Below are 13,194 nucleotides of genomic sequence, written 5' to 3'. Positions count from 1 at the left end.
ACAATGTGTGAAGAAAAAAACGTCATGCTCTCTTGCTCTGATGTGTGTATGTGTGTCTGTCTAGAATATATCAGCAATAAAAATGCAACTTATACTCCAGTGCGACTTATATATGTTGTTTTTCCTTCTTTATGCTGCATTTTCAGCTGGTGAGACTTATACTCCCAAAAATACGGTAATAGGTATCTGCCCTTAAAAAACCAAGTTAGGAGGGTTAGGAGGGTTTAGGAAGTTTTAGAGTCAGTTCTTACCTGAGACCAGCACTGGACAACAAACATCAGAGCCAAGACCAGCAGGTAAACCTTCATCTCTGCAGCTCTGCAAAGTTCACATGAACACAGCAACAGTTTAAACAGATGATGGTGATGATGGTGATGATGGTGATGATGATGGTGATGATGGTGGTGATGATGGTGATGGTGGTGATGGTGGTGGTGGTGAACTCACCTGTCTGACAAGGTGTTGAGCAGGAAGTGAAGCGACGAATCAAGACGACAAATGTGTTCACAAGACTATTGCTCACCTTTTATACATATCTACACACAGACACACACACAGACACACACACACACTCATATCTGCATACACACACACACACACACACACACACACACTCATATCTACACACACACACACACACACACACACACACACACTCATATCTGCATACACACACACACACACATATCTACACACACACACACACACACTCACACACACACACTCATATCTACACGCACACACACACATATCTACACACACACACACACTCATATCTGCATACACACACACACACACACACACACTCATATCTGCATACACACACACACACACACACACAGTGTGCTTATCTTTATTATGAGTAGATTAAAGTCACTCAGTAGTCTTTTGTCTTTAGTCGTCTTTTATGATCCATATTTAACTTTTACCGTTTAAACCCTTTACAGTGTTTTATCAGACTGGTGAGGACTGAGATAACACACACACACACACACACACACACACACACACACACACACACACACACACACACACAGAGCTCAGACACATTGATATCTCTGCTGCAGTAAAGCTTCACTACTGTGATGTTATTATATTATTAACCCTAACCCATTTACAGTGTATTACTGGTTCTGTCCCAGTCTGGCTGTGTCCGTCCACCAGTCCACACACACACACAGACATGCAAAGCTCAGACACACACACACACACACACACACACACACACACACAGACACACACAACACACACACACACACACACACACACACAGAAGCTCATTGATGATGTCATAGTCATGCTGAACATCATTTATTCTTTATTCAGCTGTGAAGTGCAACCCCTCCCACGTGAGAGCGTCTGATTTGCTCAGAGCAGCAGGTATGTGGATCAGCTGATACCCTGTACTCTACTGTAGTACAGTTAGAGGTACTAGTACTTTACTGTAGTACAGTTTGAGGTACTAGTAGTTTACTGCAGTACAGTTAGAGGTACTAGTACTTTACTGTAGTACAGTTTGAGGTACTAGTAGTTTACTGCAGTACAGTTAGAGGTACTAGTACTCTACTGTAGTACAGTTTGAAGTACTAGTACTCTACTGTAGTACAGTTAGAGGTACTAGTACTTTACTGTAGTACAGTTTGAGGTACTAGTACTTTACTGCAGTACAGTTAGAGGTACTAGTACTTTACTGTAGTACAGTTTGAGGTACTAGTACTCTACTGTAGTACAGTTAGAGGTACTAGTACTTTACTGTAGTACAGTTTGAGGTACTAGTACTTTACTGTAGTACAGTTAGAGGTACTAGTACTCTACTGTAGTACAGTTTGAGGTACTAGTACTTTACTGCAGTACAGTTAGAGGTACTAGTACTTTACTGTAGTACAGTTTGAGGTACTAGTACTCTACTGTAGTACAGTTAGAGGTACTAGTACTTTACTGTAGTACAGTTTGAGGTACTAGTACTTTACTGTAGTACAGTTTGAGGTACTAGTACTTTACTGTAGTACAGTTTGAGGTACTAGTACTCTACTGTAGTACAGTTAGAGGTACTAGTACTTTACTGTAGTACAGTTAGAGGTACTAGTACTAGTACACACACAGACACTGTAGAGGTATTAGTACTTTACTGTAGTACAGTTTGAGGTACTAGTACTTTACTGTAGTACAGTTTGAGGTACTAGTACTCTACTGTAGTACAGTTAGAGGTACTAGTACTTTACTGTAGTACAGTTAGAGGTACTAGTACTAGTACACACACAGACACACACCACACACACACACACACACACACACAGAAGCTCATTGATGGTGTCATAGTCATGCTGAACATCATTTATTCTTTATTCAGCTGTGAAGTGCAACCCCTCCCACGTGAGAGCGTCTGATTTGCTCAGAGCAGCAGGTATGTGGATCAGCTGATACCCTGTATTTTACTGTAGTACAGTTTGAGGTACTAGTACTCTACTGTAGTACAGTTAGAGGTACTAGTACTTTAGTGCAGTACAGTTAGAGGTACTAGTACTTTACTGTAGTACAGTTTGAGGTACTAGTACTCTACTGTAGTACAGTTTGAGGTACTAGTACTTTACTGTAGTACAGTTTGAGGTATTAGTACTTTACTGTAGTACAGTTTGAGGTACTAGTACTTTATTGTAGTACAGTTAGAGGTACTAGTACTTTACTGTAGTACAGTTTGAGGTACTAGTACTCTACTGTAGTACAGTTAGAGGTACTAGTACTTTACTGTAGTAGAGTTAGAGGTACTAGTACTTTACTGTAGTACACTCTGAGGTACTAGTACTAGTACACACACAGACACACACACCACACACACACACACACAGAAGCTCATTGATGATGTCATAGTCATGCTGAACATCATTTATTCTTTATTCAGCTGTGAAGTGCAACCCCTCCCACGTGAAAGCGTCTGATTTGCTCAGAGCAGCAGGTATGTGGATCAGCTGATACCCTGTACTCTACTGTAGTACAGTTAGAGGTACTAGTACTTTACTGTAGTACTGTTAGAGGTACTAGTACTACTGTAGTACAGTTTGAGGTACTAGTACTCTACTGTAGTACAGTTAGAGGTACTAGTACTTTACTGTAGTACAGTTTGAGGTACTAGTACTTTACTGTAGTACAGTTAGAGGTACTAGTACTTTATTGTAGTACAGTTTGAGGTACTAGTACTTTATTGCAGTACAGTTAGAGGTACTAGTACTTTACTGTAGTACAGTTTGAGGTACTAGTACTCTACTGCAGTACAGTTAGAGGTACTAGTACTTTACAGTAGTACACTCTGAGGTACTAGTACTAGTACACACACAGACACACACACCACACACACACACACCACACACACACAGAAGCTCATTGATGATGTCATAGTCATGCTGAACATCATTTATTCTTTATTCAGCTGTGAAGTGCAACCCCTCCCACATGAGAGCGTCTGATTTGCTCAGAGCAGCAGGTATGTGGATCAGCTGATACCCTGTATTTTACTGTAGTACAGTTTGAGGTACTAGTACTCTACTGTAGTACAGTTAGAGGTACTAGTACTTTACTGTAGTACAGTTACAAATACTAGTTCTTTACTGTAGTATAGTTTGAGGTACTAGTACTTTACTGTAGTACAGTTTGAGGTACTAGTACTTTACTGTAGTACAGTTTGAGGTACATGTACTTTACTGTAGTACTTTTAGAGGTACTAGTACTTTACTGTAGTACAGTTTGAGGTAGTAGTACTCTACTGTAGTACAGTTAGAGGTACTAGTACTTTACTGCAGTACAGTTTGAGGTACTAGTGCTTTACTGTAGTACAGTTAGAGGTACTAGTACTTTACTGTAGTACTGTTAGAGGTACTAGTACTCTACTGTAGTACAGTTAGAGGTACTAGTACTTTACTGTAGTAGAGTTAGAGGTACTAGTACTTTACTGTAGTACACTCTGAGGTACTAGTACTAGTACACACACAGACACACACACCATACACACACACACACACACACACACACACAGAAGCTCATTTATGATGTCATAGTCATGCTGAACATCATTTATTCTTTATTCAGCTGTGAAGTGCAACCCCTCCCACGTGAAAGCGTCTGATTTGCTCAGAGCAGCAGGTATGTGGATCAGCTGATACCCTGTACTCTACTGTAGTACAGTTAGAGGTACTAGTACTTTACTGTAGTACTGTTAGAGGTACTAGTACTACTGTAGTACAGTTTGAGGTACTAGTACTCTACTGTAGTACAGTTAGAGGTACTAGTACTTTACTGTAGTACAGTTTGAGGTACTAGTACTTTGCTGTAGTACAGTTAGAGGTATTAGTACTTTACTGTAGTACAGTTTGATGTACTAGTACCTTACTGTAGTACAGTTAGAGGTATTAGTACTTTACTGTAGTACAGTTTGAGGTATTAGTACTTTACTGTAGTACAGTTTGAGGTACTAGTACTTTACTGTAGTACAGTTTGAGGTACTAGTACTCTACTGTAGTACAGTTAGAGGTACTAGTACTTTACTGTAGTAGAGTTAGAGGTACTAGTACTTTACTGTAGTACACTCTGAGGTACTAGTACTAGTACACACACAGACACACACACCACACACACACACACACACACACACACACACACAGAAGCTCATTGATGATGTCATAGTCATGCTGAACATCATTTATTCTTGGTGAAACCTACAGAGCCAACCTGAAACAAGGGCTGTTAAAACTAAAACAAATCAAAGAAGCACAGGAGGGCCAGTTAGGCAAACAATTTAACTTAGGTGAGGAAGCTGGACTATATCCAAGCTTAGATGGGTGGATTAAATTTGGCGCAACCATCTCAGATCCTGTCATGGAGATAATGCCGCCTTTCATGTCATACGGGCAGGGAGGGGATGCACCTCACACACGGAGTGGAAGCAAAAACCCCACTCCGAAAACACAAAAGAGCAGCTCTAATGAGTTAGATGAATCAACCATACAAAGCACATCACAGAGCAGGCCAAGAGAAGAGAATAGGGATAAACCCACAGGTTCAAAAGAAGGCAACAGCAGTGCCACCAAAAATCCAAAACCTAAAGAACCAGATGCGAGTGAGCCACAAACCAGTGCGAGCGCAGCAGAGAGAAAAGCATACAAAGAAATTGAAATCTTGCTGGATAAAACACCAGTGAAAGTTCTGATCCCAAAACATAGCAGCACAGATAAGAAATCACGACGCAGCGCTCCAACAATTTTAGACTGTTACAAAGGGAGGAAAGAAGCTACAGAAGGTCAATCGTTTTGGATTAATATGCCAAACAGAGCTAATTCAAGTCGCCATAGGATCATGGAGCTTGAGGATGAGTTGGAAAAGCTAGAGGAAAAGCTAGAGGTACAGCCAGAATGTGAGAGTGATGAGGAACAGGAAGTAGATACAGAACCACTAAAAAAGACGCTCAGAGACAGGAAGTTACTGAAAAAACCAGACAGATACAACAATGAGAACTATATGGCTCCAATCTTAATGAGAGGGAATGAGGGAAATTACATACCGTGGCAAACCCTCGATTTGACGGGCCTGATCTCTAACCTCCCAGATATTCATGATGGGGCGTCTAAATGGATACAGGCGTTCGAGGAGGCCACTACGGGCAAACTCATAGCCATCGGCGACATAAAAGCCATATTTGCCCAGACTATGGGCGTGCCAACTATGGAAAATATGTTGAAACAAAATGACTGTGGGTGGATGGTAAACAACAGGGCGGATGGAACTGAGCTTGATCACTATAAGGGTGGGCTGTGGAAGGCTCTGAGAAGAGAGTATCCATCGCGCGTCGACCCCAAGGCACTAAGGGGGGAACCTCTTAAAGACACTGACAATCCTGCAACGTACCTAAACAACCACCTGGCAAGGTGGAGAAAAGAAACTGAGGAGAACATTGAACAAAGCCCAGTGCTGACAACGCTGTTCAGAGACTCTGTCATTGATGCACTCCCCACACCAGTCCAAAGCAGACTGAGGGATGTGGTGGCATTAACAACCATGCCACACAGACAATTTCGTGATAATGTAACCCACGCAGTGGAAAGGTACAGGAAGGATGAACAGAGAATAAGAGAGCAGGATAAAGACATCCAGAGGAAGCTGGCACAGCTCCAGCTTTATGAATTGCAAACCAAGAACAAACAAAATATCCAAGCGCCCATCGCAGGGCAGTAAACGGCCCACAGGCAAGCCCCAGACGAGCAGATGGGAGGGGGAGATTCAGAGCCACTCAGAGAGGGGGGACGAGTCCAGCCAATCCTTGGGCGGGCCCGACCCACGGTTACCAGGGGAGCCAGTTAATCATAAAGGGGAGAGTCAGATGCCAACAATCACCACGGCAGCTGATAGAGAACCAATGCTGCAGGTTCAAGTAGAGGAGAGGCTAACTCCAATGCTAGTTGATACTGGAACCGTGGATGAAGCTACTAAAGCAGCCTCTAAATAAAAATAAATAAATAAAATTAAACAAAAAGTGTGTTACTGGAACTTACGGCCACACCAATAGACATTATATGGATACAGAAAGAAGCAAGTGAAACTGAGCATAATCTATGGCTCGAAAGAGGAGCCGCTTAAGATGAGAACGGTCTTTGGAGGTCCCATGAGGGACTTATTGTCGCACCAGTAACCTTGCTAACCATTTTGATTTCAGAAGCCCACAGCGTAGCGCACTGTGGAAGAGGGGAAGTGTTAAAAAAGATAGGGAAGCAAGGTTATTGGTCCCCATTTATGCAAGCAATGGTTGAAGAAGTACTGTATCAATGCGAGATTTGTGCCGAAAACAATGTTCGAAAGGGGGTGAAAACACCTATTGGACACATCCCTGTCCCAGAAGGTCCATTTAAACACATCGTCATGGACTACGTAGACATGATAAAACCAGTGCATGGGAAAAGATACATGCTGGTGATAATCGATCGGTTTAGCCGATGGGTTGAAGCAACACCTTCCAAAACTCTAGGAGCAGACACCGTAATTAAGTTCCTCACCAGAGAGGTGATACCACGATTTGGCGTTCCATCAGAAATTAGTTCAGACAACGGTTCTGCATTTGTTTCAAAAAGTAGTGAAAGGAGTCTTGCAGTATCTGAGAGTCAAACAGAGACTCGGAAGTGTGTATCACCCAGCCAGCCAGGGTATCGTTGAAAGAATCAACGGAACCCTGAAAAGGAAAAACCAGTAAGATCTGTGCTATTACAAAGCTTAACTGGGTGGATGCATTGCCACTCGCACTAATGAGCTATCGCATGCCAACTCACAGAAGCACGCATCTAACACCGCATGAAATGGTAACGGGGCGTCCTATGCCTGCTTGAGAGGTCCTCATAAACGACAGAACCTCGAACAACTGTAAATTGAAATGTCTGATTATATGAATCAACTAACTGCCATCCATAGGTCTATATACTTGCAGGAAAAAGCAAAGGCACCAGAGTACCAGGTGGAGGAGAGACAGGTGGTACCAGGCGACCAGGTGTACATAAAGGTCTTCCGGAGGAAGTGGCACGAGCCAAGAAGGGAAGGGCCATACACCATGGTGAGAGCAACTCCGACAGCGGTCCAGGTCGAAGGAAGCACGACGTGGTATCATCTAAACCATTGCACCAAAGTCCAGCAAAAGACAAAGGCAACCTGGGGACGAAGGAAACTGCACCAGGGAGCCAAAGCCAAACTCTGGAGACATGGCCAAATAAACGTCCACTGGAGTTACAGCCGCTCCAGGAGACTACGCACAACCATGTCCAAGATAAGTATGATGCAACCACAAAATTCCCAATCCACACTGTGTTGAAACCCATGCCAACATTTTCAGACGTATATGTTGTACATATATTTAAAATAACACCGCAGTTGATGGAACATTTTCTGTTGCTATGACAAAGCTTGAAATGCTAAAATCTGAGATGACTGACAATGCTGGTAAGGGTGGAAGCATTAAGTGGGATGGGCTAGACAACCTATTTGGAAAATGGGGAGCCGTTTTGGCTAAAATAGGGATGAGTGCCCTGATAGTACTGATTCTGGTTTTCTTATTGACATGTTGCATCGTGCCTATCCTGAAGAGATGGTGTATGAGAGCTATGGACGAGAAGCTGAACCTCGCAGCGGACATGCACGGAGCAAAAATGCTAAGTATGTTGCCTCCTGAACAACTTGTGCGCAGAATCCTTCTGACGCAAAGGGGGGAGGGAATACCGGACTTATTCCCAACTCCTGACTATATGAAGGACGCTTCGGATGAGGAGGATGAACCGTGAGGTAAAATGAGGAAAATGGACAATGGCTGACGTACTCTTTGGACGAAAAGAGATACACTATAACCACATACCACACATGTAACAAGAGACTATGATTAGTATACAACATCATTGTCACTGTCACTATCTTTATGTCATGTAATCAACCGTGTGTGATTTATGTTCTGTACCCCATACTCATTTTTACATTTTTGAGTTGTATTTGGTATATTGAATGTGTGCCTTGGGCTGCACTATAACAAATGAGCCCGGCAACCCCACTAAAGCTAAAAGGATTCATGTTACAGTTCAGTTGAAGTTATGTTGTTAATTCATTAATAGCATATTTGAACATCTGTCAAAGTATAGGCTGCCCTTGGGACGGGAGCGATGGGGGAATTTTCCTGATTCGACAGCCGATCAGGTTTTTCGCCTTCATCATGTGGGACAGATGTTGAAATGTGTTCCAGTATTTCATGTGTGCCATATAATCATGCTAAGCCATATATTATTATACTTCATATGTGTTTTTATGTGTACCATGTTCATGTTAGGAAATTCACATCATATATCTACATTAGTGAGGAACACAGGTTGTACTCACATCACCATATATCCGTAATATCCACACATATATAACCACATTTATCATATATAACCTCAGGCGAACATTTATGATAAAATCATAAAGAGGAGGGATTATGTAGGAGCAAACCCTACATTTTGTGTATCAGAAAAGAGAACGTGGAGAACACCAGCAGAGGCGAAAGGTTAGGAGATTGCTCAACATTGCTCAACAGGCCATTATGTCTATTCCACCAAACTCCTAATAAGGAGTTGTTTTTCACCATATCTAGCATTTCCAGGAAGTTCTGGCCACCACCACTTGAGAATAGGATTCCAGGAAACTCAATATTAGCCTGAACATGCCAGGTCAAGTTGACCTGGTGCACGAACACAATGACGCATGACACCATACGCAATCAATGGTATAAAGGGTCTGTGAAGGGCGCGCCTCGGGGCTGTTTTGCTGTTTTACCGTTCGTGTCTATCTTGTTGTTTGTATCGAGTATCTGCAATAAAGATCCCAGTTGGCTGTTCGACGACTTCTGTTCTCCGTCTCATATTTTAGATTACTGAGTTTAGGTAATCGATCAAAGTTACAACAAGCTGTGAAGTGCAACCCCTCCCACGTGAACGCGTCTGATTTGCTCAGAGCAGCAGGTATGTGGATCAGCTGATACCCTGTACTCTACTGTAGTACAGTTAGAGGTACTAGTACTCTACTGTAGTACTGTTAGAGGTACTAGTACTACTGTAGTACAGTTTGAGGTACTAGTACTCTACTGTAGTACAGTTTGAGGTACTAGTACTTTACTGTAGTACAGTTTGAGGTACTAGTACTCTACTGTAGTACAGTTAGAGGTACTAGTACTTTACTGTAGTAGAGTTAGAGGTACTAGTACTTTACTGTAGTACACTCTGAGGTACTAGTACTAGTACACACACAGACACACACACCACACACACACACACACACACACACACACAGAAGCTCATTGATGATGTCATAGTCATGCTGAACATCATTTATTCTTTATTCAGCTGTGAAGTGCAACCCCTCCCACGTGAACGCGTCTGATTTGCTCAGAGCAGCAGGTATGTGGATCAGCTGATACCCTGTACTCTACTGTAGTACAGTTAGAGGTACTAGTACTTTACTGTAGTACTGTTAGAGGTACTAGTACTACTGTAGTACAGTTTGAGGTACTAGTACTCTACTGTAGTACAGTTAGAGGTACTAGTACTTTACTGTAGTACAGTTTGAGGTACTAGTACTTTACTGTAGTACAGTTAGAGGTATTAGTACTTTACTGTAGTACAGTTTGATGTACTAGTACTTTACTGTAGTACAGTTAGAGGTATTAGTACTTTACTGTAGTACAGTTTGAGGTATTAGTACTTTACTGTAGTACAGTTTGAGGTACTAGTACTTTACTGTAGTACAGTTAGAGGTACTAGTACTTTACTGTAGTAGAGTTAGAGGTACTAGTACTTTACTGTAGTACAGTTAGAGGTACTAGTACTAGTACACACACAGACACACACACCACACACACACACACAGAAGCTCATTGATGATGTCATAGTCATGCTGAACATCATTTATTCTTTATTCAGCTGTGAAGTGCAACCCCTCCCACGTGAAAGCGTCTGATTTGCTCAGAGCAGCAGGTATGTGGATCAGCTGATACCCTGTACTCTACTGTAGTACAGTTAGAGGTACTAGTACTTTACTGTAGTACTGTTAGATGTACTAGTACTACTGTAGTACAGTTTGAGGTACTAGTACTCTACTGTAGTACAGTTAGAGGTACTAGTACTTTACTGTAGTACAGTTTGAGGTACTAGTACTTTACTGTAGTACAGTTAGAGGTACTAGTACTTTATTGTAGTACAGTTTGAGGTACTAGTACTTTACTGCAGTACAGTTAGAGGTACTAGTACTTTACTGTAGTACAGTTTGAGGTACTAGTACTCTACTGCAGTACAGTTAGAGGTACTAGTACTTTACTGTAGTACACTCTGAGGTACTAGTACTAGTACACACACAGACACACACACCACACACACACACACAGAAGCTCATTGATGATGTCATAGTCATGCTGAACATCATTTATTCTTTATTCAGCTGTGAAGTGCAACCCCTCCCACGTGAACGCGTCTGATTTGCTCAGAGCAGCAGGTATGTGGATCAGCTGATACCCTGTATTTTACTGTAGTACAGTTTGAGGTACTAGTACTCTACTGTAGTACAGTTAGAGGTACTAGTACTTTACTGTAGTACAGTTAGAAATACTAGTTCTTTACTGTAGTACAGTTTGAGGTACTAGTACTTTACTGTAGTACAGTTAGAAGTACTAGTACTTTACTGTAGTACAGTTTGAGGTACATGTACTTTACTGTAGTACAGTTAGAAGTACTAGTACTTTACTGTAGTACAGTTTGAGGTACTAGTACTTTACTGTAGTACAGTCAGAGGTACTAGTACTTTACTGTAGTACAGTTAGAAATACTAGTTCTTTACTGTAGTACAGTTTGAGGTACTAGTACTTTACTGTAGTACAGTTAGAAGTACTAGTACTTTACTGTAGTACAGTTTGAGGTACTAGTACTTTACTGTAGTACAGTTTGAGGTACTAGTACTCTACTGTAGTACAGTTAGAGGTACTAGTACTTTACTGTAGTACAGTTTGAGGTACTAGTACTCTACTGTAGTACAGTTAGAGGTACTAGTACTTTACTGTAGTACAGTTAGAGGTACTAGTACTTTACTGCAGTACAGTTTGAGGTACTAGTACTCTACTGTAGTACAGTTAGAGGTACTAGTACTTTCCTGTAGTACAGTTTGAGGTACTAGTACTTTACTGTAGTACAGTTAGAGGTACTAGTACTTTACTGCAGTACAGTTTGAGGTATTAGTACTCTACTGTAGTACAGTTAGAGGTACTAGTACTTTACTGCAGTACAGTTTGAGGTACTAGTACTTTACTGTAGTACAGTTAGAGGTACTAGTACTTTACTGCAGTACAGTTTGAGGTACTAGTACTCTACTGTAGTACAGTTAGAGGTACTAGTACTTTACTGTAGTACTGTTAGAGGTATTAGTACTTTACTGTAGTACAGTTAGAGGTACTAGTACTTTCCTGTAGTACAGTTTGAGGTACTAGTACTCTACTGTAGTACAGTTAGAGGTACTAGTACTCTACTGTAGTACAGTTAGAGGTACTAGTACTTTAATGCAGTACAGTTAGAGGTAGTAGTACTCTACTGTAGTACAGTTAGAGGTACTAGTACTTTACTGCAGTACAGTTTGAGGTACTAGTACTATACTGTAGTACAGTTAGAGGTACTAGTACTTTACTGTAGTACAGTTAGAGGTACTAGTACTTTACTGCAGTACAGTTTGACGTACTAGTACTCTACTGTAGTACAGTTTGAGGTACTAGTACTTTACTGTAGTACAGTTAGAGGTACTAGTACTTTACTGCAGTACCGTTAGAGGTACTAGTACTTTACTGTAGTACAGTTAGAGTTACTAGTACTTTACTGCAGTACAGTTTGAGGTACTAGTACTTTACTGTAGTACAGTTAGAGGTACTAGTACTTTACTGCAGTACAGTTTGAGGTACTAGTACTCTACTGTAGTACAGTTAGAGGTACTAGTACTTTCCTGTAGTACAGTTTGAGGTACTAGTACTTTACTGTAGTACAGTTAGAGATACTAGTACTCTACTGTAGTACAGTTAGAGGTACTAGTACTTTAATGAAGTACAGTTAGAGGTAGTAGTACTCTACTGTAGTACAGTTTGAGGTACTAGTACTTTACTGCAGTACAGTTTGAGGTACTAGTACTATACTGTAGTACAGTTAGAGGTACTAGTACTTTACTGTAGTACAGTTAGAGGTACTAGTACTTTACTGCAGTACAGTTTGAGGTACTAGTACTATACTGTAGTACAGTTAGAGGTACTAGTACTATACTGTAGTACAGTTTGAGGTACTAGTACTTTCCTGTAGTACAGTTAGAGGTACTAGTACTTTACTGTAGTACTGTTAGAGGTACTAGTACTACTGTAGTACAGTTAGAGGTACTAGTACTTTACTGTAGTACTTTTAGAGGTACTAGTACTTTACTGTAGTACAGTTTGAGGTAGTAGTATTCTACTGTAGTACTGTTAGAGGTACTAGTACTACTGTAGTACAGTTAGAGGTACTAGTACTTTACTGTAGTACTTTTAGAGGTACTAGTACTTTACTGTAGTACAGTTTGAGGTAGTAGTATTCTACTGTAGTACAGTTTGAGGTAGTAGTACTTTACTGTAGTACAGTTTGAGGTAGTAGTACT

Source organism: Scomber japonicus, chromosome 2, assembly GCF_027409825.1.
Source record: "Scomber japonicus isolate fScoJap1 chromosome 2, fScoJap1.pri, whole genome shotgun sequence".
NCBI classification, from domain to species: domain Eukaryota; kingdom Metazoa; phylum Chordata; class Actinopteri; order Scombriformes; family Scombridae; genus Scomber; species Scomber japonicus.
The sequence above is the reverse complement of the archived record's forward strand: the minus strand, read 5'-3'. Positions refer to the sequence as shown.